Source organism: Harpia harpyja, chromosome 1 (assembly GCF_026419915.1).
Source record: "Harpia harpyja isolate bHarHar1 chromosome 1, bHarHar1 primary haplotype, whole genome shotgun sequence".
Lineage (NCBI taxonomy): Eukaryota > Metazoa > Chordata > Aves > Accipitriformes > Accipitridae > Harpia > Harpia harpyja.
The window spans coordinates 101,839,641-101,863,160 of record NC_068940.1 but is presented as its reverse complement, the minus strand read 5'-3'; the positions used below and the strand labels follow the sequence as shown (position 1 = coordinate 101,863,160).

Sequence of the window (23,520 nt, the reverse complement as noted above, 5' to 3'; positions counted from 1 at the left end):
AATCAAACAGATCATTTAAGCTATATTTATTATCCATTTAAGAAACAGCAGACATCTACAACCAATTAGAAAATTCAAGTTACAACATCTGTGTTTCCTGTTATATCTATATGTACGTCAGCAAACAAAGGATGATTCTCTTATGCCAGCATAAATCAGGACAGACTTAAATGCATAAAAACTATAAGGCTGAACAGAGCTACATATTTTAAGTGGGCTATATGATCTCTGAATTTGGTTCACTTCTTGTACTTCCAGAGATTTGTGCAGATGATCAGTTAGTCCAGAGAGGACTTCTCCATCGAAAGAGAGCAGATAAGATAGCATTTAATAAGCATAAAATCCCAAGCCACCCAAAAAAGTGTTTGAGAACATGATAATGCATCTTCATGATAAGTCTAGCTCATCTTCTCGGTGTGAGCTTTCAAGGCTCCACCGGAGATTTTTGCACCAGAGATTTTTTCCCATTCAAAAGCTTTGCACTGGTGTACACGCAGCCTCTACTGGTCCTTCCTTCCAACCCGGGGTAAAGTGCATTAGTACAACTCACTTTATACTCATTACCTCTCAGTGTCACATTTTACCTCACAGACAGCATTTTCAAAGAAAACTTTGTATTGATGGAAAGTAAGAATAAAACTCAGTAATAACTAAGATGCTAGACTCAGAAGACTAGAAATCCAACAACTCGGGGAGGGATCTATTACTTTAAGAAACTATCACTCCTGACATACCTGGGGAAGAGTTACCATATGATTAAAGGAATTAAGGAGGAATTTAGGTAACTGTTCTTTAGCTGTCATTCTTCATTGAAAACAACCTTTCTTGATGGCTTGTACATAGAAGAGAATTAACTTTAAGAGAATAGAATCACTCATCAAGAAACCTGCAAAATAATTAGGCTCTAATGTGTTTTATTTGTAGTGGTTTTAGTGGTGCAGTGTAATGCGTTTATTTCTTTCAAAGAAAATCCTAACTCTCACTGAAAAATTTTAGCTTTGCTGGAATCAAAAAGGACCCCCTACTCAGTCCCTCTCTTCAGTCCTGTTCCAGAATTGCAGCTGCCCTCCATGGACTTCCCCTTCATTTCATAAAGAGACCTGCAGCTCTGCCAACCAAGCAGCAATAACCACAGATCCAGTGGAGACTGGGTGTTGTAGGCAGATATAGACGTTGGCTAATGTGACATGCCATGGGGTGAGGCAAGAAGAATAACCCTGGTATTTTGAATGTCCTCAACTTCTGCTGATTTCAGTGGACTGGAGTGTTCCACATCTTGAAGGATTAAAAGGACACCTAACTTGCCTGTTCAGTTTTTGCTTACAGACAAATTTAGATAAACAGTTCTGGGGAAGATGCTCTTCTGTGTTTTTATGGATGTACAGATGTTTCCTGAGCACTCAGATTGGGGTTTGAGGTGGATGGTGGCTGTAATTGATGCGAATGTAAAACCACAAAAAGGGAGAAAAACACCATTAGACCTTAAAGTCTTGCTGGTGGGATGTGTTCACTGTGCGCTAATGTATTCAGCAAGTCTACAAAAACCATTTCCAGTATCAACAAGCTCTGCCAAAAGAGCTATTACCAGGCATAAGGAAACCACATATTCACTCTCCTAACAAGGCTGGCCTGCCAAGTATAGAGGACATCTATAGGACACAGGACGGTGAGGATCAAAGGAGACCAAGGAAGTAACATCTCTTACATCCTATGAAAACTATTGCCACCTCATTATAGATGTGTAACAGCACAGCCAGGACAGACAGCGTGGTTTCCATTTTATAAGAAAATTCACTGGTGGTGAATCTCCTTTTCGGTGCCAGCCTTGGACACTTGTCATGAGTTTTTACGGATGAAGAGCATCTGTGACTCCAGCAACTTTCCTGGGAGCACTCTGAGCCTTAGAACTGACTGTTTCAAGTAGGCACTTAAAACATAAAGTACTCACCATCAGGCACACCCTAATATATTTGAGATTCAATTTTTCCATGACTCAGCTGCTGCACAGAGGTGGAGGGAAAATTATAATTATTTTGCAGGGTATTTGATTAAATTATGTAATTAAGCTTTTCAATCTTTGGTATTTAAAAGCCCACCTCATAGCATTATTGTGGTATCTATGTTATTTACATTTGTACAATACTGAGATTGAAAGAATAATCCCATAGGAAATGTTATTTTTATGATTATTAAAACAAAAGACTTTTGGCTGCTGTGATACAGCTCAACATCCTTAACCCTACAAAGGATTTTATAAAAGCCTGCCACATAAAAGAATGAAAATCTGTAATATATACCCAGACCAAAATCAGTTCAGGAGTAACAGAAATCTGTATTAACTTGAATCATATTGGACTGCCACCTGAACAGGCAGCATTGGTGTAAATATATCGTCATATGTATGTGCAGTAGTTGCTCTGTTCTACTACAAAAGGAGTCCATTGAAGATACAAAATACAGCTATATCCCATGGATGAAAATAGTTCATTTTGGAGAAAGTATGTATAAAACAATTAAGCAGTGAAAACTAGCCAACAATTCTAGAGTCTTCTATAATGAAGCTGAAAAAATTCAATATGTATGTAGGATTTTGGAAAACAATCTTTGAGATTGGCTGCAAAATCTATTGGTTCTGGTAACAAGATGAACTGATATGGTAAGTAATTATCTCCTATGCTAATGTTTCTTTCATCAGACAATGAAATGCATAATGAAATGTGATCTTTTCATGTTGAGAATCTAAATAGCTCTTCCTTTTTCTGTAACAAAACCCAAGAATTTTAGACCAAAAAATAAAAGAGAAAAAATCTAGCAGATCAGTTACTGTGTCACTGGCTAACACAAGGTTTTGTCCTATGTTTTCTATTCATCGTCCCTGTCCAGTTTTAAAGCAGTCCGAGAGTTTTGCTTTGTTCTGATTCATCCTGGCATTTCCTTTCTGGGGACAAAGCAAGAGTGAAAAAAGAGGGTAACTTTGTGGTCTCCGTAATTGGTGAATCATAAGTCCTAACATTTGCATAATTGAATATGCATATGAATAAGTATTCATAAGAATATAGTCATACATGGTGCAAAATTGCATTAATGTAAAACAACTTTTATATTATAGTATAACTATTCAGAACATGTACGTGAGATCCTAACAGAACTAAATACCACTAGTCTTAATTTTGAGCAATATGGGGCTATCCCTAGTTGCCTTCTCCCTGTGACAGTGTTGTCTCTGATGGCACGCAGTGATGGCCCAGCATGCAGTTCTGTGTCTGTATTTGAGCAACGTTAGCTGGGATCTAGCTGCACATCACAGGTTGGATGCAAGAGTCCTGAGAAAGTACTGCTGTAAGAGCAGAGCCCACGGCTTTGGCCCAAGTTAGCATGCAGCGCTGGCTGGTATTTGGTTGGTCACAAACACATCAAGATAATGTTGCTGCTTTCACTTGTTTCTCTAGGTATTTGCAACTATTCCTTTTAAATAAAGCCCTTATTTTGCACAGCATGAAGTTCTCCACCCACCTACTTGGGCATTCTGATCCAAACCAGCCCTCTACTGATACATAACAGGAAAGGATAAAGCGCTACGTTGTCATTCGCGTACTCCCAAGGGAAGAAGGGTGGCTGCCCTCCTACATTTCCTACATTCCCTGGGTGACACCCACATTAGTTCTGTCACCTACATTTCATGCCTGACCTGGCAGGATGCATCTGGCGGTTGCTGGGAGGAAGGATGCTGCTCACAGCCCAGTGATGCCTGCCAAAGCCTCCCTTTTATATCAGCCCTTTTCCAGAAAGAAAAACAGCCCCCGCCCCCATGAACCTTTGGAGCCACCTGCCCACAAATGCTGCTGCTAGGGATTGCAGGGATGTGCTAATGCTCCTCTACAAAAGGGTGGCTTCAGGTGGTTCGTAATAAAGTCACACTCCCTTGTTGAGGGCTCAAAGGATATAGCCAGCAGCCTGCTCTCAGACTTTACCTTTTTATTTGTGTGCTTAAGATGAAGTTGCTAAAAGTGGTGAGAGTTACTGGCCATGAAATACAAATCACTTTTGCAGTGTACCTCTTCCTAGGGATCACACCAGGATTCTCTAAACCTGTGCCCGATCAAGCAGATAATGCCATTGCTAACACATAAAAGCTGTTGCTAAAATAGCTTTCCAAGTTTATATATAGGGATATATTCATTTACCATTTAGACTGAAACTTCTCAGAAAAAAACAAAAGGAATTTCCATTTGCAGTGGCTCCATGTGACTCTTTTTGTCTGATTCCTTCCCAGGACAACACTGTCCTTTCATTTCCATTCTTCAGCTGGCAGTAAAACAGAGAAGGCGGCAGGCTGTGGCTGCTGAATTTTAAGTAGTTAGCAGCACAAGTGAATCTGAGTTGAGCCGACTGTTCATTAAGCTGATTCACTCTTCAGACACAATACTGTGTTAATTTTGACACATAAGCAAATTGATGCAAATTATGTGAGATGAAGTTTAATGCCACTTAATGGCAATAAGACTATGAACCCATCAGCAGGTAAATGGCTACTGGCTGTTTCTATTCAAATAGTACTGGTGATATTGACACTAAATGTTGTAAAATAGCTGTTAATTTAAAAAAAATACATAAAATTAAGCCTGAAAAGTAATCTTGAGGTTTTGTAGCAAAAAATATGACAGATACTGCCCAGGAAATTTCCTGCCGTATCTAGCATTTTCACTTACACACCAATTCAGGATGCCTCCTGCCCTACAAGAACTATAGCTTCTACTGTCAAAGCATATAGCCTGTATCTGTGATCAACAGAGCGTCACCTGTATAATGGCCAGGCCTTCCAGTCCTTCATCTAAGCTCCCTGGTTCCGGCTGAGCAGCATCTACCTTAGCTGCATTAGTAAGCACATTTGTTTCAATCTTATTGAAACAACTCCATGTCTTTTCACGTAGCTGGTACACCATTCAATGGGAAGATTACTTGTTTCCAAAACATCTTTCAGATTTTTTTATTAATCAAAGGAAGAGAAAAATACACCCTTTAAGTCATTAAAATATGATACACTGTCTGAAAAGTTTCACAGGGAAATGTATATTTTTGCAGTAAAAATCTACTTCCTTTATATTAGTTCAAACATAGTAAAGGAAACCTCTCCTTACGTGGTCTCAGCCACAGAAATACCTGAACCTGACAGCTCCAACTTTTGCTTTAGAAGCTATTTCACTTTGTAAAACCAAAGACAAAGACGTATCAGTTTCCAGGATTCAGCCTGTTCTACTCCACTTGTGGTCTATTTACATGCCTAAACAACTAACACCTTTTCCTTGTAAAACTGAGAAAATCAGGAGCTGAAGAGTTTAATTAGTAAAGTTTTGAGAACTGTTCTTCTTTCTGAAGATCTCGAGGCCCCTTTATGAGGAAAGGCTGATGAGGAGAAACACCTTCCCAATGCTGCATCCTTTCAAGGGCTTACTGCAGGTTTCTCCTGCGCTGCTGCTTAGTCAGAGGATCTTCCACCTTGCCCAGAATCGTACGTTGGTTATCTTACATTTGTTAGATGTACTGGACAAATCTGGAAAGACTTGACATGTTATGTCAGCATGGCTTACGGAACATAACTGAAATAGTATTTCATCTCCTTAGAGCAGCTTTTCAAATACCCACCACCTGGGAACAGCAAGCAGGCTACACCACCAGTCTCAGATAAAGGGGGCTTTGCAGGCCTTGCGAGGTTTTGGTTTTGTGTTGTTTTGCCTCTTCAGGGTGCGCTGCGAGGTTCTGGATATGTTACCAAAGCAGTCATCGCCTCTGCACTGTCAGGCTGGATCAGTCCGACAGGCTCCCAGCCACGGGGGATATACGCTGCAGAGCTCCCCTGGCCCCACTGCACAAGCATCCTTGCAGGCGGTTTCTACCCTCTCCTCCCAAGCTTAGCACCTTTTTGAGACTGAAACCTCCACAGTGACTCTGCGTTTTCACACTTAGTTCTTAACAGTTACTCTCTACAACTAGATGAGTTTCATCGCTTTGGGGTTTGCATTGACTGTTTTCAACAGACTTGCATTTTTCCTTTATTCAGCAGACAAATTTCTATCAGAGTATGTGAGTTGACCAGGGGGCTTGATGGTCGGGAGAGAGGTGGCTGTCAAGGGCTGTGAACTTGGGCTCTTAGGGCTATAGGCAAGCTGCAGGAAGTAGTACATAGGATCCAGACATGTATACAATTATGAATTTGTTGCTTTTAAAGCAACAGATACATGGGATCCAAATGCAGCCAACAGACCAGAAATCCTGGCGTAGAGCATCCCTCCCAGTGGGATTTTTCTAGTTCTCATTGGCAGGAAGGTTCCAGCCTGGCTTCTAACTCCTGATTTTCTGCCACCCTTTCTCCTTTGTCTTGCAAATACTGGAGAGAATACTGTGGACAGCTAACTCATAGCAAAGAAACAGAGATCACCCACGAGCTTGATGGCAAAGAATGGCTTTTTTTGGGTTTTGGTTTTTTTGAGACAGCCAAATGCACATTCCAGTGCTGTTTGACAGCTTGACAGGTGATAAATGAAGAGGTCCTGGTCATGGTTGAGGCAGCCACTGAATAAGTACCTGAGCCAGGCATGAGCAATTAGCTCAGCATGGTAATTACATCGAGAGACTCAGCACCAAGACTTTACCAGGCACCATATGGCTGTGGCCAGCACACACTGTCAGAAACACAGGCAACACATACCTTGGCAGCACAAGTGCCAGTGATAGGAGCAAAGTATTAGCAGTGATCCTCAGCAGGTAACAGCACGATGGGGAAACATCCTGTAGAACCACAAGAAGCAGGAGGAGGAGGTTTGGGCGTGCATCTCTATAAGCAGCACACATGAGCAAAGAATGCTTCATCCTCCTGAGTGTCCATCACCCACAAAGCATGGGGTCAAGAAGCTTGCAAATACCAGCTTTTCACTTTCTGAATCACCTGGCTGACTTTCCAGTCCTGCCACTGAGAGCAGAGCAAGAGGAGTTGACAAGTGCCACCTTCCAAACGGCTCCTGCTGTACACAAACCCAGGACCGCCGATAATGGGATACGACGTTCTGCAACTGCTGCCTGGGGGTAACTGCTGGGGTATAACAAAAGCTAACTGTGCAGTACTATGATACCTATCTAAAAAGTCACTAAAATGAAAATCAATCCCTCCATTCAAACTGTGCTGGAAAGACACATGACATTTGTGCAAACCGCGAGTTTCTTTTTCTGATCCAAACTAGATGACTAATGAGCATAAGCCTATCCATGCAAATAAGCCACGTGCAACAGTTGGCCCTTATCAACATACTGATAACTGCTGAAAGAAAAGTCTCCTCTGACTTCCCAGCCCCGTATCAGCACGTTAGCCAGGCATAGCACTACATCACATGGCAGAGATTCACATGGTCACTTGTACTATGTGCTGGTTAGAGCCGGCTGCTGTGAGAAACAGTGCCTACAGCAGAGCTACTTTATTTACTTAATACACCACCTGGCATTTAAACTTTCACAGAGTACTTTGTGTTCAGAGGCTTTAATGAAATAACTTTTGTTTTCTATTTTAGCAAAGACGTCTGGCTGCTAAAGCTAACCTTTAACAGCTCTTTCCACATTAACCTCAGTTGTCCTATCTAGGCTTTCTTTGCTGTTTTGAGCCAAGCTGAGTTAAATGCTCCCCTGCCGTTACAGAAAGCTGCAAACTGGCTGTCTTTGGTGACACTTCAGTGGCCAGCACTGTCTGTCTCTCCATCGCCCTGTCCTCTGCTAGAGGCTGCTATAACTGCTTTCTGCCCCAGCAGCCTCTCCCTGGTTTTGCACAGCAAAGCTTCCAAAGCACAGTTACCATCATCATCGTTCGTGTTTTACTTCTGGTAGCACCCACTGCATGCAACGTGCTTCACAAACATAAAAGATAACACAGGCCCCGACCTGAAGGGTTTACATTTTGAGAGGCAAAGGAAAAGAGGAGGAAAATTAAGGGGGGAAAGGTGGGAGGGGGAATGTTGTATGCACAACATATAAAGACAAGTTTGGAAGTAATTACTTGCTTGTTCTGATGCTTAATTTCACACTTATGGATTTCATACTTAATCACTGCACTAAATGTCAGTTTTTCAAAAGCAGCTGCTTGGGGGGTTGCAGAATAGGGTAAGTTGTTGCTTCTCCTATGATTTACAATATGCTCATCCAATGTAAATTTAAAAACTGAGGGAACTGAGGCAAAGATTTTCTTAGCTTGCTTGTTCTGCATCAGTGCCTTAACCACGTACCTTATTTCTGTAACATGCTAAAGGAGAGAAACACCCCATAGAAACTGAAAAAAACCCCAAACATTTTACAAATCTGTCATTAGAGGTCCAAGTTAATGAAAAGAACAGTCTAAATCTGAGCCTGCAGAACCCCACTGAAATCACTGTGGGTGATTTCATCTGCACAGTACATCTACTCTCTGTGTAACCGAAAGACAGAATATTAATGCACATAAAGACCACTAGGATATCCATTTACAGTGTACGCATGAAAGCCCCAGGGCTGGCGCCAGGGGAATGCGTACTGTAATGCTGCACACAGCCACGACTGCGCAGCAAGAAGGCAGGCGTTCAGACTGTGCCACTTTCTGAGGTTCGGAATAGCAGGTTATAAGGCTGTTGGAGCAGAGTCTTCAGGACTCAGGTCCTGGGAGCTGCTCTCTATTTAATTTATCAGTTCACATTAGCCTCAGTTTCCTACTCTTACAATGAATAAAATAGCTCTAGAGGTGCTAGTAAAGGCATCAGAGTTACAGCTGGATTGCAAGTCTTGCAGCACAGTTTACTGTTGTGTTATTTCCTGCAATGCTTACAAGGGCACTGAGGTGAGAGTAATTAAATATTTGCAAAGTGCTCCAAATCCTCAGGAAAGCTGTAGCTAGAGAATGAAGCCGTAATTTGCAATTTCTTTGCTTCTGAAATTCATGTTTTTCTTTATTAAAAGAACAAAAAAATCTCCCTCATCCTAGCTCTTTTCAAAATTCAACAGGAGTCCAAGCACTGCTTCAGCCTGTGGCATTTTCCTCTCCCCGCTGTGTCTGACTCAGACTTCTGTCTCATCATAATTCCTATCTTGCTAACCTGGGAATTAATCTTTTTGTGCACACAAGGCACAGCAGAGATGACACAGTGCTCTCTAGCACACCTACCAAAGCCTTCTGAAGAAATAACTAATGACTTCATGGCTCTTGTTTGATTGAAAATAAATTGCTATGGGCCTGCTCCTGTTCCTTATGCCACTGGGTAGTATAATTTCCATTGCCTTCATTGGTACTGGATCATACTTTTAGTTGAACATTAGTGCAGTAAATGGCTGCTTTCTCTAGACACTAGCCTGCTCCAAGCCTAACCCTCTCCTTCCCATGAAATGATCCACGCAACACCGGCTTTCTTCTGCCTTTCACGATTAGATCTTGAAGTGATGTAGGTTACAACCGACCTCAGATCTCTGTCCTTCTGGTTAGTTCTAATCCAGACTGGTCTCCCAATGCAGTACAAACACAAGCACAAGGATGAGGGCAGCAGGAAAAGGGCCAGGAAGAAAGCAGAATCACTTTGTACAGTGGCATTGCTGGTTTATACCACTTGAAGTGTACAGAAAACAACAGCCCAAGTTTTGCTAACAATTGCTATGAACAGAGCTGTCCATCTAGGATCTGGCTGAGGGCGCAAGGGAGAAAAAAAGGGAGAAGGTGGCTGCACAGCTGTGTACCAAACCCACAACTATATCAAAAGACTTAAAATACGCCCTGAATCGGGAGGGACTTATCTACCACTGGCAAGTCCACACTTCCCATATATGAGGAATCAGTTACCATGTTATTTTCTTCTCCCAGCACAGAAGCTGGGTAACCTTAAAATCAAAGGAAGCCCTGTCCTCTTGCTGTGATTCTCCACACCCTTACCCATAAAGTAAGTACTGTCATGATACCCAGCAATTAAATGAGGCTGAAGAGCAGCGATATCACATCTGTACCTCAAAACTTCAGGATGGAGCCAGGAGTTACCCCAAGAGGCTATCAGAGGTATACTAAAAGGTATGCCTACAAAGTTTTAGATGCTGGTGTTGCCACAACTGTGCAAGTCAAACATGGTTAGCCAGCATGCTACATGCTCAACAGAGCCATGAGCACTTTGGCCCATCCTACTTAAAGAGTTCAGCAAGAAATGAATCCCTACTTTATTAACAAAAGCCTAAACGGAACTTTAAACACATACCTGGATAAATATCAGTTAGATGAAATGAACACTCACCCTGGGATATTTAATGATTCTATCATTTTGGAGTTCCCCTTAAACTCCATCATCATATTCTTCTTACCTGCCTATAGTAAAATTCAAACTCATGGGAGGGGACTAAACTTCACTGATGTCCATTGCATTGGATCAGCCAACACCTGGTCCGATTTTATATCTCTATTGCCAAGTGTTTATATTGACCACACACATTTCTGGTATTTCTGCACCAACTACATGACACAAGGTTGGCCTGTGCCTTCCCAGCCACATATGCTTTCTTGACTCCTGATCTGCCTCCTTCTTCTGCAGACCAAGCATCTCCTCTCCTCTCTGTGCTTCCTGCTAAAATGTTACATCTAACGCTCCACTTCGGGTCCACTAGAGACTGATGCTATTAGAATAAGTTAGAGGAATTCCTCACGCATTTCCTTTTTTCTTCTTATTTCACCTTCTGTTTGCAGGCTGACTTAAACTGTCCTCATCCACTTGCCTACTCACCAGAGGACCTGCAAGACCAACCCCCAAAAGCATGCCACCGGCTGGCTTCCTTCACTTGCCTGCACAACAGGTTGCAGCTGATACCTCCTCTCAACACCCAGCTCTGGGGTGCTGCAAGCTCCTGGCAGGAAAAAGCACAAGTGCCCTTCAGTAGAGCATGCTTACATTTTTCCAAAGGGCTGGCCAGGCAATTTTCCTCTCCAGGAAATCCTTCCCCTTGTCATCCAACCCCAGCTTCAACCCACAGCCCATCCCAGGTCACTATTAGAGCATGCCTCCAGCACATGACAGCAGTCACATTCCTGGCTTGTTTTACTCCTCAGAGCTGTCATCCTGCTATAAAGTGTATGAAAACAGTAGGAGCCAAAAGGACTCGGCATGTTGAAAGAGAGTACCTAAATAGCAGACTCTTTGGAGCAGGGGACACCTTCATGCCAGAGATTTCCCTCAGCGGGGAAATCTGATGTATTTAAGGAGATCTACCTTTGCCCTTTCATTCTGCCTTTCCGTCCCATGACACCAGTTCTCATGCTTTTGCAGGTGTCTCTCTAAGTCCTGGGAGACTTCGGCCCATCAGCTGTGGACAGGCAGTTCACACTGACACTCTCAACTATCCTTATTTCACACTCAAGTCAATACTCTAAAGCGGGCTAGGGATTTCACAGCCATCACTTCAGTCCTCAGACTCAGGAAGGCTGAGCCGTGTCTGTTCACGTACAAGACAAACCCAGAGGACTAGCACACTTTAAACTGCAGATGCTAGGCAAATTCAGCAGCCATAAAAATCATGTAAGGCGAACAGAGTGCTTGGTGCTTCCATTGCATCAGGAAAAAGCTCAGTGCATCTCCAAGCAGGTACATTTGAAGAGGCCCTTCCTCCAAGTTTGCTACCTCTCTGACTAGGACCAGGCAATATCTGAAAGCTCAGACATAAGAGATGCAGACAAATCTATGATATGAACATTAACATACTACAAGGGGAAAAAGCAGAAACAACTCCAACTGGCTAACGTGCCAGAGAAGAAAAGCAGGTCTTAAATATCTCATCTCAGTATCTCCTTCCCTAGATGGATCAGTAAGAAAGCTACATCCATTCCTAGAAGATGTGCATTAGAGAACAACCTGTGGGCAGTGATCTGACCGCCTGCCCTATTGTTTTTTGTAATTCTACAATGGTCAAGGAAAGGAAATGTACAGAAGACACCTATGCCCTTTTATTTAAGGCTTTAACCCTTCAAGGATCTGTGCACACAGGGGCAGACGTGGAGAGGGGCTTCAGAGGAGGCTGCGAGGAGGGAACCCGAGGGCAGGACCAGACTTCCTGGGGAAGGGATGGCCTCACCAGTCAGGACCAGATCGAGCAATTGGTGAGGCTGCTGCAACAGCCCTGGCAGAGCTGCTCTAATGCTGCTCTTCAACTCAGAGTAGATGATTACCACAACCTCCACCCCACCGCCCTGTCCACCGACACAGCTGGAAACAGACAGGGTTCAGGGCTTCGAACCAGGAAAAAAGTATGTTCAACCTAAAACCTTCTGAAAAGCAGGAGGCCTCTTCACAGGACAAGCGTGATCCCGGCAAGAGGAGCGGGTGCTTCACTGCTAACCTGCCCCAGCCCCCTGTGCAGGTCTGTGCGGTGCACAGGCAGCCGAGCAGGGTGCTAGTTATGCAAGTCCTGACTCAGATGTCATGGAGCAAAGCCAACACTGCAAAGGCCGTGGTGAACAACTGTCAAATGATAAAAGATTTCAGTCACTGCTGACTGAAGCTGGATTTAACCTAGCAGGGAAAGGCTTTGTATCTCATTACCGACCCGCTGCGTCAGTCACTTCCCTCCCCAGCTGCACTATTTTGACCTCATTTCTGAAAATAAATTATGAGCTGTTTTCTCCTTGTAACAAGTAACTATTGCACTGGAAAGCTGGTTGGTTTCAGTTGTTAAAGGAAGGCAGTGCTGCAACCTATTCCTCGAAGCATGGGCAGCTCTGGACAAGAGCATCACTACCCCAATCCCCGCATATCCCCTAGATACCCAGGACTCCCACTCAGAAAGCCATTTAGATTGAATCTGCCTCCACAAACAGACCGTGACAAGTTTTCAGGCACTTCTGCAAGTAGTAAACCACATCTATTACCCTAGTTTACTGAACATTGGCAAAAATGTATTTGATGCTGAGAGTCATCTGCTGCTGCTCAACACAAATGAATCAGTCAGATGGTAAAAGACCAGCTGGCTTTAAAGAGCCATCTAGATAAGGGTTTGTGGCTGATAGCTCATTAGCTGAGCCAGGTCTTGCAAAAACCAGTCGAGAAAGGGGACTGGTGTCTAGTCCTTCCAGTCCAGATGCAGAGGACATAAGATGAGGAGACTGTATTTGCCAAGAAAACCACATCCTTTGCTTTCCTGAGCCTCTATTTTTTCTGACAGCTGATTATGTTCCTGACACCTCCAGAAAAATAGAAGATGACACTGCAGAGACAGCATGAACATATGATCTGTAACTCCTACCAAAAGCTTACAGATTGACTGCAAAGAACATCAGGAAGTTCTGCAATGTTCTCCTTTCAAGAGAGGACAGGATAGTACTGAATAACGCTCATGGCTCTCCAAATGTTTCCCTAAGATTTATCCTTACAGGCTCTTGTCACATCAGGGGGCTTCAGCAGTTCATTTGCACCACTCGTTCCATCACACTGTAAAGCTGTGGCCCCAAGAAACTTTTTTTTTTTCTCTCTTTTTTTTTAAACTGTTGCATTGATTGAACAGATATACTCTGTCAAAGTTTCACCACTGTAAAAGCAATTCAATCACTGTTTTGTGGAAGGTAGCTGGTATTTAGCCGACACTTCTTTCTTGATGCAGGATTGAACATGAAGCATCACCCTGAAGTTCTGTTGAACTTGAATGGGATCCGTCTTGGAACAACTCAGCTGTATCAGTGTTGGACCATGGCTGGTACAAGCTGAACACCAGCCTAGGCCAGCTGAGACCTCCGGACCATCACGTGGCTGGCCACTAGCCTTGCAGAGCTTATGTCCAAGGTATTCACACTATGTGGAGCCAAGTGTGGGATCTCTGACAGCGTTTGCTTTAGCCCTGTCCGTCCCAATGATGCAAAAGGAGTGCTCAGCCCTATTCCAAGCACAGATTGTGCCAGGTTCTGCCACCCCACAAAGTCCTGGAGTTTGGGTGAAAGCAACTTCCTAGCACAGACTTGAAACTTTACAGGGTTAAGACCAGCAAACACAGTTTTTGGAGAAGGCACTGACTTCCATTCAACTGTGGCAGCAGCAAGAGTGGTAGTAGGATTAAACCAAGATGAGACAGGAGCTGGGTGTGCTGGTACTACTGGTATGGAGCAGGCACAGCAGGAAGGTTGACAGCTCAGGAGCTGGGGGAGCAGTTTCACCAAAATTATGATTATTTGTGTTACTCTGTGCTCTGAGTGCATTGCTTCATCTCGGCAAACAAAGCCGCAATGAAATTAAAGGGCTCTGACAGCAAATCAAAACTATTTAATGTGAAGGAAAATAATCAGACCTGGATGGGGGGCTTGGGCACAGCTGGCCGCAGGAGGAGGTGAGTGCTACAGAAACAAAAAGGGTATCAGCCAGAGCGGGCTTAGCCACTAAAATGGCCAAGGTAAACAAGGCACAACCTTTGCTAGGCCCTCAGCAGTATGCAATTGGAAAAAGGATCCCTGACAGACATAATTATGTAACTTTGTCATTGCTGAGACACGACAGCTCTAATCGATGACCTTCCTTCCCCATGCCCTGTGTCCCACCAGTGGTGAAAGTGCTCCCAGCCACCGCACACCTACGTACAATGGCAGCGTGCAAGAAATGTGTAGAAATAAATCCATGCAGGAACAACAGAATACGTCACTAACTGTATTTTGTTTCATTCCTTTGATCTGTCACCTGAAATCAATCAAAATCCAAAAAAAATATCCCAAACCTGTGCTTAAAAAATATGTATCACATTGTTTTCATTCACATTGATGAATCCTTTTCCATTTTTTCTTGTTGATGTCTAAAGCTGGAGTTTTAATGACATTTTGCTCTGGCTCTGTTTTCAACACCACTGATGATAAATACATGCCAGCAGCCAGCTGAAGCAACAGTTGCTGCAGATCCAGTGTCAGAGTGTGACAGACATGTGGACGGCTGCTGTAGATGGGAGGACACGCAAGCGGGGACCCTGTGATTCCCGGTCACGTGCCACAACGTGATCAAGGAAAACTGGCTCAGTCCTTTCCCTCGATCTCCTTCCTCTCCTCCTCCCCTTCCCGAAGGAGCTGTTGGCTTTCTTCTCTTGTGCTTGGAGCCATTTGGTTTGGCTGACACAGGGGATTTACCTCAACTAAATTAAACCAAGACAGGAGAAATGTGTGCTGAACACAAGGAAACTATCTGCCAGCAATATATATGAAGCGAAGGGTGCAGGAAATGCCTCAATATTCACAGCCATCCATGGCCATGTCATCCCTCCTTTACTCAGCTCTGGGCTCTCCCAGAGACCTTTCAGGCAGATCTAAAACCTTCAGCCAAGGGCTTTTCTGGCTCCCCAGAAGGCTTTCCTTCCTCTTTACTGAGCAACGACGCTGAGGAGGGCGAGGGTCCCCTTTCCTGCTGCTTGCAGGTGTTTCTTTACTGTTCCCACTCTCCCTGGAGCAGCACTCTGCCCAGTTCTTCTCTTCCCCCACCCCTCCTCCTCGTCCGTCGATCCCTCCTCCAGCACCCGATGAACAGGACTCAAATTCAGGACTAAGTTTGGAAATAATCATGCAGTTGCACTGGCAGAAAACAAGTGTCTTTGACGACATCAGTAGCAGAGACGAGGACCTTGCTGGGAGCCAGGTGCTGTCCTTGGGGCGGGATTTCATTCCCTCGTGAAGATTACAGGGCCGATTTGTGCTGAAAATGCTGACTTTGCTATGTCCTCCTATATCCCCATGGGGATTACAGGACTCTATTAACAAACCTCCTCCTTCCCCTCCTCTGCCGGGAGCATCCTAGCACTCATGGTGCTCCTGCTCTCATGATTTGCTGGGGAAGAGGAAGCAGGAGTACAATGTGCTCTCACCATCACCCTCTCCGCGACCAGTAGCATCACTTATGCATGAGCTGGTGCTTGCCGAAGTATGGGAAGGTCAGATGGCTCAAAGCACAGAGCCAGATTTCTGCAGATCCCAGGAGAATCGGCATCAAATACAAATATGTCCATTCAGCTCTGCAATATTACCACCGATCAGCTATGCCATCCCAAACTACTGAGCGCTTTGCAGAAAAAAAACAGCCAAAAACCTCACGACAGAGCTCTTCTACAGCAGATTATTAACCACTTTATAGATCCTTTCCAGGCTGCAGTTTGCTTTTTCTGTGAAGAGAAAGTTATTTGCCAATGCAACTGCCTTAAAACATGTGGCAATGCATGTTTCATCTCTTAAAAGTGATTGATACATTTGCTTAGAACAAGAGGCATTTTTAAAGACCAAAGCCAACATTTGGTGGTGGAGGCTTTGCTAAAGCAACATGGAGTCATGATTCAGCATGGAGAAGTTCTTCCTAGGTAAGTTCTCCGGCCACAGAACTACTTAAAGTGTCAGTTTAATGCAATAAGGTTGTTTATACCTGTAGCACACTGCATATCAGTTGATCAAACTGCAACTTCAAAGGTGTCTCAAGTGCTTGGAAGCAGCAGTATGGTTAATTAATAATGTAAAACAAAACTCGACAAAGGCAAGACATCAGCAGTAGATTATATGGGGCTCTGCAGAAATTAGCTTCCATTAGACTTAATCAGAGCAGCATTTCTCATTCCCCTGAGAACACAGATGCAATTTATTCCTTGAGCTACACACTCACTTTTGGAGTCAGACCCATTGTATCATTTACATCAAATATGTAGAGCATTATCCGCAATAAGATGTAGACCAAAATAACAACCTACACATCTCGGTTTATTAAACCATGATTTATATGCTCCCAATGGCTAAAAGTTGCTCTTCAAACAGGGGGCAGAAGCACAAACTAGTCCATTACCTTCCTTTTCTGAGAGGCCCCAGCAATGCCATCAGCACATCCCCATTCCTCAGCAGAGACATGCATTAATTCATGACTTTTCCTGGGCAGCCAGGGCTGGCCGAGTTCCCACCGCGCCGAGCTGGAATGCGAAGCTGCCCCTTCCTGGCAGGCTGCTGGGGTCAACCTCTGCCATTGACTCAGCTGCCCCTGTTTGCACTTCGGTTGCTAATTGGACCCCTCTAACACCATGGAGATGACTCCTGCTCAAATATTTGGCTTCACGAGAAGCCAACTTGCAGATAACGTGTAAAACGGAATATGGCACAGAAATTCATGGGAAAAGCACATGCTTATCATGATGGTAACACATGGGATGTCTCTAGTCTGTAATGTGGCTAATCATGGCTTTGTTTGTTTAGGGTTTTTTTTCCCTAAAGACAAACTTTCTCACTTTAGGGCGCTTTCAGATCTGATCTGCTTTCCATCTTCTATATATTTCATCCCACTTGGATAATGAAACAGATTCTCCTTACTCCAAGTGACACCTGGGCTTCCCAGTTCTCCCACACGAGTGGAAAGCTGCAGTGCATAGGTCTGCACTGCAGACAGAAACAGATGGTCTGGATTTTATTGAAATGTCACGAAACCTTCTTCCTTACATTAGCATCTGTAAAACATACACATTTCAAAAATAAACCACGTGCGCTATTTTCATTTCCCCCTGCTCCAGTCCTACCCCCAGGGGATCTTTATGCCTTGCCTCTAATGTAGACCTTATTCTTTCTGGCTGAGGATGCTGGGGTCCATCTCCACTTCTGTGAGGAGGCCTAAAAATGTCCCCAGCCATTCTGCTCAAGATGAGGGTGGGTGTTTCTGTGATTTCCAAACTGAGTTGCTGCCCTTGTTCAACGCTTCTCCAAAAAAACTCCCTCTGGGATTCACAGGGGGTCATTTATACATTAATAAGCCAATGCAACTAATCTGGGCCTGGATTCTTAGGGTGTGTGGATCTACTACATACGGACCATTGTTTCCGAATAATGTAGCTTCTGCCGGCCATAACACCATAGAGTGGCCAAGCTAACCTTGGTCCCAAATACCTTGTTTTGCTCAGGGTATGTTCAGATCCGCTGGCACAAACGCTGCATCTCGCACTCCGAGTACGGTATAGCAACACCAACAAGCTGTTCCTCACCTAGAATGTAAATATAACCCAGCATTTCAATAGCTGTGTTATTATAAGTGGCCTTGATATGGCCACAGCAGAGCTACCAAAACACTGGATTAGACGTACATGTTTTACAAGCCGATCCAATTTTAACTCATTCATTTATTGGCATCACACGCGGTTCAGCTACCTTGCTTGAATGTTGCACAACCAAGAACAAGAGGCAGTATTTTCAAAAAGTACCATGCCTAGACCTATGCACGTAATGCAGCTCTAACAATGAAGCTAACTTCTGCTTTAGATGCTTGATTTTCCATTGATATGTCCCAGGATTAAACAAACAAAACTACATTGTAACTATACAGCTATTTTAGTGCATATGGTCCTACTGTAATGAGCACATTTGTATGTACGTATTGTATTCATCAGTAATACTGGTTTCAAATGCCACAAAAAATCACCAGCTAAACCTTCAAAGTGTCATGGTATTTAAACCTATAAATGTCAGGGTTCCTATCTGCATTTTCTTTTTTGAGACATTAAGTCTTCCCAATATTTCTCTGCACCTGGATGGGGCTATAAAATTCCAAGGAAGAAAAAAAAAAAAAGCTTTTATTTTCGTTTCCTTTTTTTTAAAGAAAGAAAATGAAAGCTTTCATAAAGTAACATGATTCCAGAAGCCAGGGACATTAAAGACTATGGATTCAATAAGTTGCAACAAATTTAGACTTGGCAATTCTGATTCATAAATTGCTTTTGATTTCTTTTCTCATTTATACACACATATGAAAAAGAAATATCTCAACTTACTCTGATTTGTACCTATTTACAAAGCAAGAATCAGACTCACATTGTACATAATATGTTCATAAAACCAGTAAGTATTTATGAGTTATGATCACAAAAATCACTGATCAGAAATACCTGTAAAATGTTTAATTGAAATAATGGTGTAGGTGATAAAAAGGAGGGAAATTAAAGAGGATACCAGCTCCTAAAGCAAATAAGCTGATTCCTCTGATTCCGCTTCCCTTTCTGTGAATGCTAGCGACATTTCTTACCTAACACACAGTGGTGATTTATGACTTGCTATGTGATGCTATGAATATATATGAAGCTTCTTGAATTTTACACAAAAAATATTGGGGAAATGTAAAATAGACTACTGCATCATCTTAGCAACACTGAAATATGTGCTCCACGTCTTCAAAATTGATGGAAAAAGTGGCAATAGGGTAATACGTTTAATCATTGTTGTTCATAAGTGAAGCTGTACTTCAGGAGAGGGGAAATGGTTTGTGATTGATTCCTTCTCTCATTTCACTCACAAGCAAAGGCCTTCATCTAATTCCCAATAAAAATCAATGGAGAGATTTCCAGTGAACCTTACCTAGACTCCAAATAAGTTAGCAACTTATTCTATACATCTGCTCGTGCAGTTCCTGCCTCAGAGTAACTTCCAAAGAAATTTGTTCATATCTGGCTTGCACAGTCTTTGCCACTTTTACTCCCCAATATTTTAAAATTCAAAAGAACTTAAACTACTGTATTCAGGGTTGGCTTTTTTCCCCCTCCTTAAGTACAGTTGGTCTTTTCCATGCATGCATTAGGTTTCTATAGCAATGTGTGTTGTTACCTAGGTTATGGCGAGGGATAGTATTTTCATTTGGCTGTGACATTTGATTAATTACCAGACTTACAGGCCACCTTCCAGCTGCCTGTACCTGTGTTACCTGTGTGTACTTGCACATGTGTACACACGTACATAAACAAATTAGGGGAAAAAAATCATAACTTGGGTTTTTAGAGCCCAGATTTGCAACCATTACATGTAGAAACCCAGGCTGGACACACACCTTTCAAATTTCCTATGAGCAAAACTATACTGCGTCTTAGAAGAGTTAATTTTGGGGACTTCAGTATAAAGCCATGTCCAAGAAAAAGAAGAAAACAAAGCCATTCTCTCTGATGTCCCGTAAGGTATATTAAAGAAACTAAACTAGAAAGGCAGATTTAATGCCTACGATATTAAAAAAAAACCCCAAAACATCACCAGTGGAAATAGAAGGATTTATACACCAATAATGTGGAGAACAACAAGGCACAATTATGGTCCCACCAGCCAGTACAAAGAGTATTTATGTGCGTTAGTGGAAGGACTATGGAATTCAGCGCTATAAGAAGCCAGCAAGAGGAATCCTATAAACAGTGGAAATACTTTTAAATTCATACAATATTTATCTAATTGATTGCCACTACATATAACAGCACTGCTCTAAATTCTGACCACCAAATGCATAACAGAATGGGGCTGTGAAGGCGCCTCACTCATTTCACAGCCACATTGAGATGCCTTTCCACGATCCCTTTATATTTGATTTTACATGTTCACACAACTCCCAGACTTGTCCTGGTGCCATTTAATTAATTGAAATCACTCCTGCAGCCTGAGACTGAAAACCGAATGTTGTAATCCCTCTTGTTTAAATCAAGATGATTACAAATGTGGGCAAACATGATGCCTGGTAGGTGTGCCTCTCTAAATATGTCAAAGAATAATCCACGTGCATGTCTGACTGCCAAGCCATGTGGCTTGGCAGTCTTGCTGTAGCGGGATAAATATTATGCCATTCAATAGCAAAGAGACACCTGGGCTTAGAGCAAGCCCGAGTGAGGCACCCTAAGGTTAAACCTCTGATTTTTACATTTCTTGCTCTTCGCTGAGAACTTAGCACATACTTTCTTGCCACGGCCAAACCCACCAGACATGGAGGCAAAAGGTCTCCATAAAACCAGGCAAATGCACTTTGGGGAGGACAGGCCACAGAGAGGCTCTGCAAGGGACATCGCTGCCCTCCGTAGCAGCGAGGACAGGGGCAGAGACGGGCTAAACCAGCCAAAGCATGGCTGAGGGGCAGAGGGATGAATTCAAACCTTCCCCTTCCCCAGCAAGAGCCTTGGGTGCTCATGCTCCTGGGACAGAGGAGCAGCTTTGCCTCAGCCAATTTTTTTTGTCCTTCCATCAAGTTGATGGATGCATTGGGTCCATGCTGGTGGGCTAGGCGACCTGAGCAGCCACAGATGCTCTCACGAAGGGGCAAAGACAACCACAGCTGCCGAAATGCTCGCCATAGCCCTGGATCATCTCTGCTGCTGCTGCTCCACAGCCCGCAGAGGAGATTCTCCCCTTTGCTCCCTCCAGATAGCATGGGTACAAGCCTGGTTTACACATTACAGGGATCTGGACAGAGGCTGATAATGTATTCTTAGATCTAAGTGGCTGCCAAAAAAATCCTCATGGAAATCAAGCAAAGCTGCTTGTGAGAGCAGTTGAAGACAAGCTAGTGTTTGTCAGACATCTACAGATAACTGCCAGGCTCGAATACTCTAAACAGTACCAAGAATTTAACATTTAGTCATACAAAATGCTGAAACCCAGCCTGCCAGACTGACAAACCCTGTGTTTTTAACAAGGGTTAAAAAAAAGAAGATTAAAGTAACTCTGCTCATTTTAAACAGCAGAAATGTAGGAGGAAAAGTATGGTTTGATGCTTTGCAAGCAGGGAAGTAAATTCAGCTCCTGTTGCATCTTCTGTGGGGAAAAAAGGTGTAACAGCAATTCCAGGCAAATGTGATTCTGGAGTAAGAAATAACCGTACATTTCTGCCCTTAAGTCCCTCTGCTGATTGCCACCTCTGACTCATCTGTCCCCACACCCATATTTCAACATTATCCGCTATAAAAAGTTGGATTCGGTAATGTTAGTAGGACAGATGCTTTGCTCCCTGTCCTGTCTGTATGGCAAGGTTTATGCAAAATAAAATAGAAATCCTTGGAGCTGATAGAAGCAGTTACTGCTATGAATAGTCCCTCAGTGAGCTATTCACATGAGGAAGCATTTACAGTGTTTGAAAAGCCAAGCCCAGAAATTCTGCTGTGATTTTTAATACAATGAAACCCTACATTTACTTACAGCATTAATAACACCTGGATACAGAATAACTCACTGAAAAGCACAATGGATCATATCAGTAGTATCTTATACTAACACCAGTAACTTGTGTACAGCCACATTGCTTTAGACTAGTGTGCGTTACCAGTTAAAGCACCATTTCTTGAACACTTCTAAGATACTGTGCCTAATCCGGCATAGTATTTGGGTTTAAATCACATGACAACAGGAAAGCCTAATTGCATATATTTTATATACAAAATAAAACCATAGGAACTTGAAAGCCTACAAGTTTGTGACCCGTAGCTGATGGACTTCAGGTTCCCACCAGTGCTCAAGCATCATACGAGTTTGATTGATCCACATTGTCTCCGGACCCAGACCGTTCCTGCTTCTGGAAAAGTCACGCTCAGCACATGCCAAAGGAGGCAGGACAGGAAACCAACCCAGAGGCCCTACGTGAAAACCTCTTCTATCAGGAAGTGAAAGGCTGAAATGAAGGAAGCTATGTGTCAGCTAATGAGCACTGACAGGACCAGTTAAGATTTTTACAAGTGGATTAGATGGCAAGAACTCACCCATGTACCTTCCACAGCCCATTAAATCATTAGGATGAAATATAAGGAAATAGAAAACAAAAAAAACCCCCCCACCAACAAAAAAACTTTCAAAGTTTCTGCTCCTTTCTTTCCAGTTCTGGGAGTCTGACATTCCTCCTCCTTTTCAGAAAAGTCTCAGAAACCTGTTTTCTGGGGGAGAAAACCTGTTTGGTTTTTTTTTTCTTGTTTGGTGACACATTGCATTACTACTTGTGCTACCAACACCTCCTTTCTGGAAGCGTCAGCATGCGCTCTGGGCTGTGCGTCCTGCCTCTCCCTCAGTGACTGCATTGGTAAAATAAAGTCCATGAGCTCCAGCACAGCTGCCTCTCCCTAAGGAAATAGCTACAGCAGAGGACACCACGTTTCCAGACTCACTCCCAGAACTGCAGGATGATCCGAAACTCACTGGGGATGCAGCAGAGATTTACATGGGAGAGCAAACACCAGCTGCTTTTCTGAAAGCCTTACATTGCATTGACCAACATTTCATATTCATCTCAGATCAATGAATCTTCAAATCATCATCCTATATTATTGTGCATCAGATGGTGATAGTTTAGATAAATTAAATTAGGGAAAATTGGTGGTAATGGTGAATATAGTGAAATTCTTGCAAAATGAGGCAGATTCAGGACTCTTACCAAATGCAGCCTCACAGTAGGGAGCTCTTACTTCCATGGGTTTTGCCAGCTGGGTAAACAGAGAGATTAAGGCAAGAACTGTAAACTTGGACCTGACACCCAAATCGATAGTATTATTTTAAATAACTTCCCCAGTGCCTTAGCTAAGGCACTGAGCACCCACTGGATTCACGGGTTGCTGAGGACACTCTGTAACGCTGAAAATTGTTCTGCCATCTCCACAGGGCTTTAGGAAGTGAACTGCAAGCACCTGAATGGGAATATTTTTTATCTGATTTATCCAAGATCACTCAGCAAACTCTGATCAAGGAAGAAAATCTCAAATCTGCATTTCCCCTCTCTCTTGTTCTAAGCAGTATATGCATTA

At 43.2% G+C, this 23,520-nt stretch overlaps 1 protein-coding gene across 6 annotated transcripts in view; it reads right to left on the bottom strand.

Moving 5' to 3' along the window:
• The window catches only part of PRKAG2 (protein kinase AMP-activated non-catalytic subunit gamma 2), a 226,489-nt gene that overhangs the window by 76,869 nt on the left and 126,100 nt on the right, over positions 1 to 23,520 (bottom strand). The gene's annotated exons all lie outside the window — the stretch shown is intronic.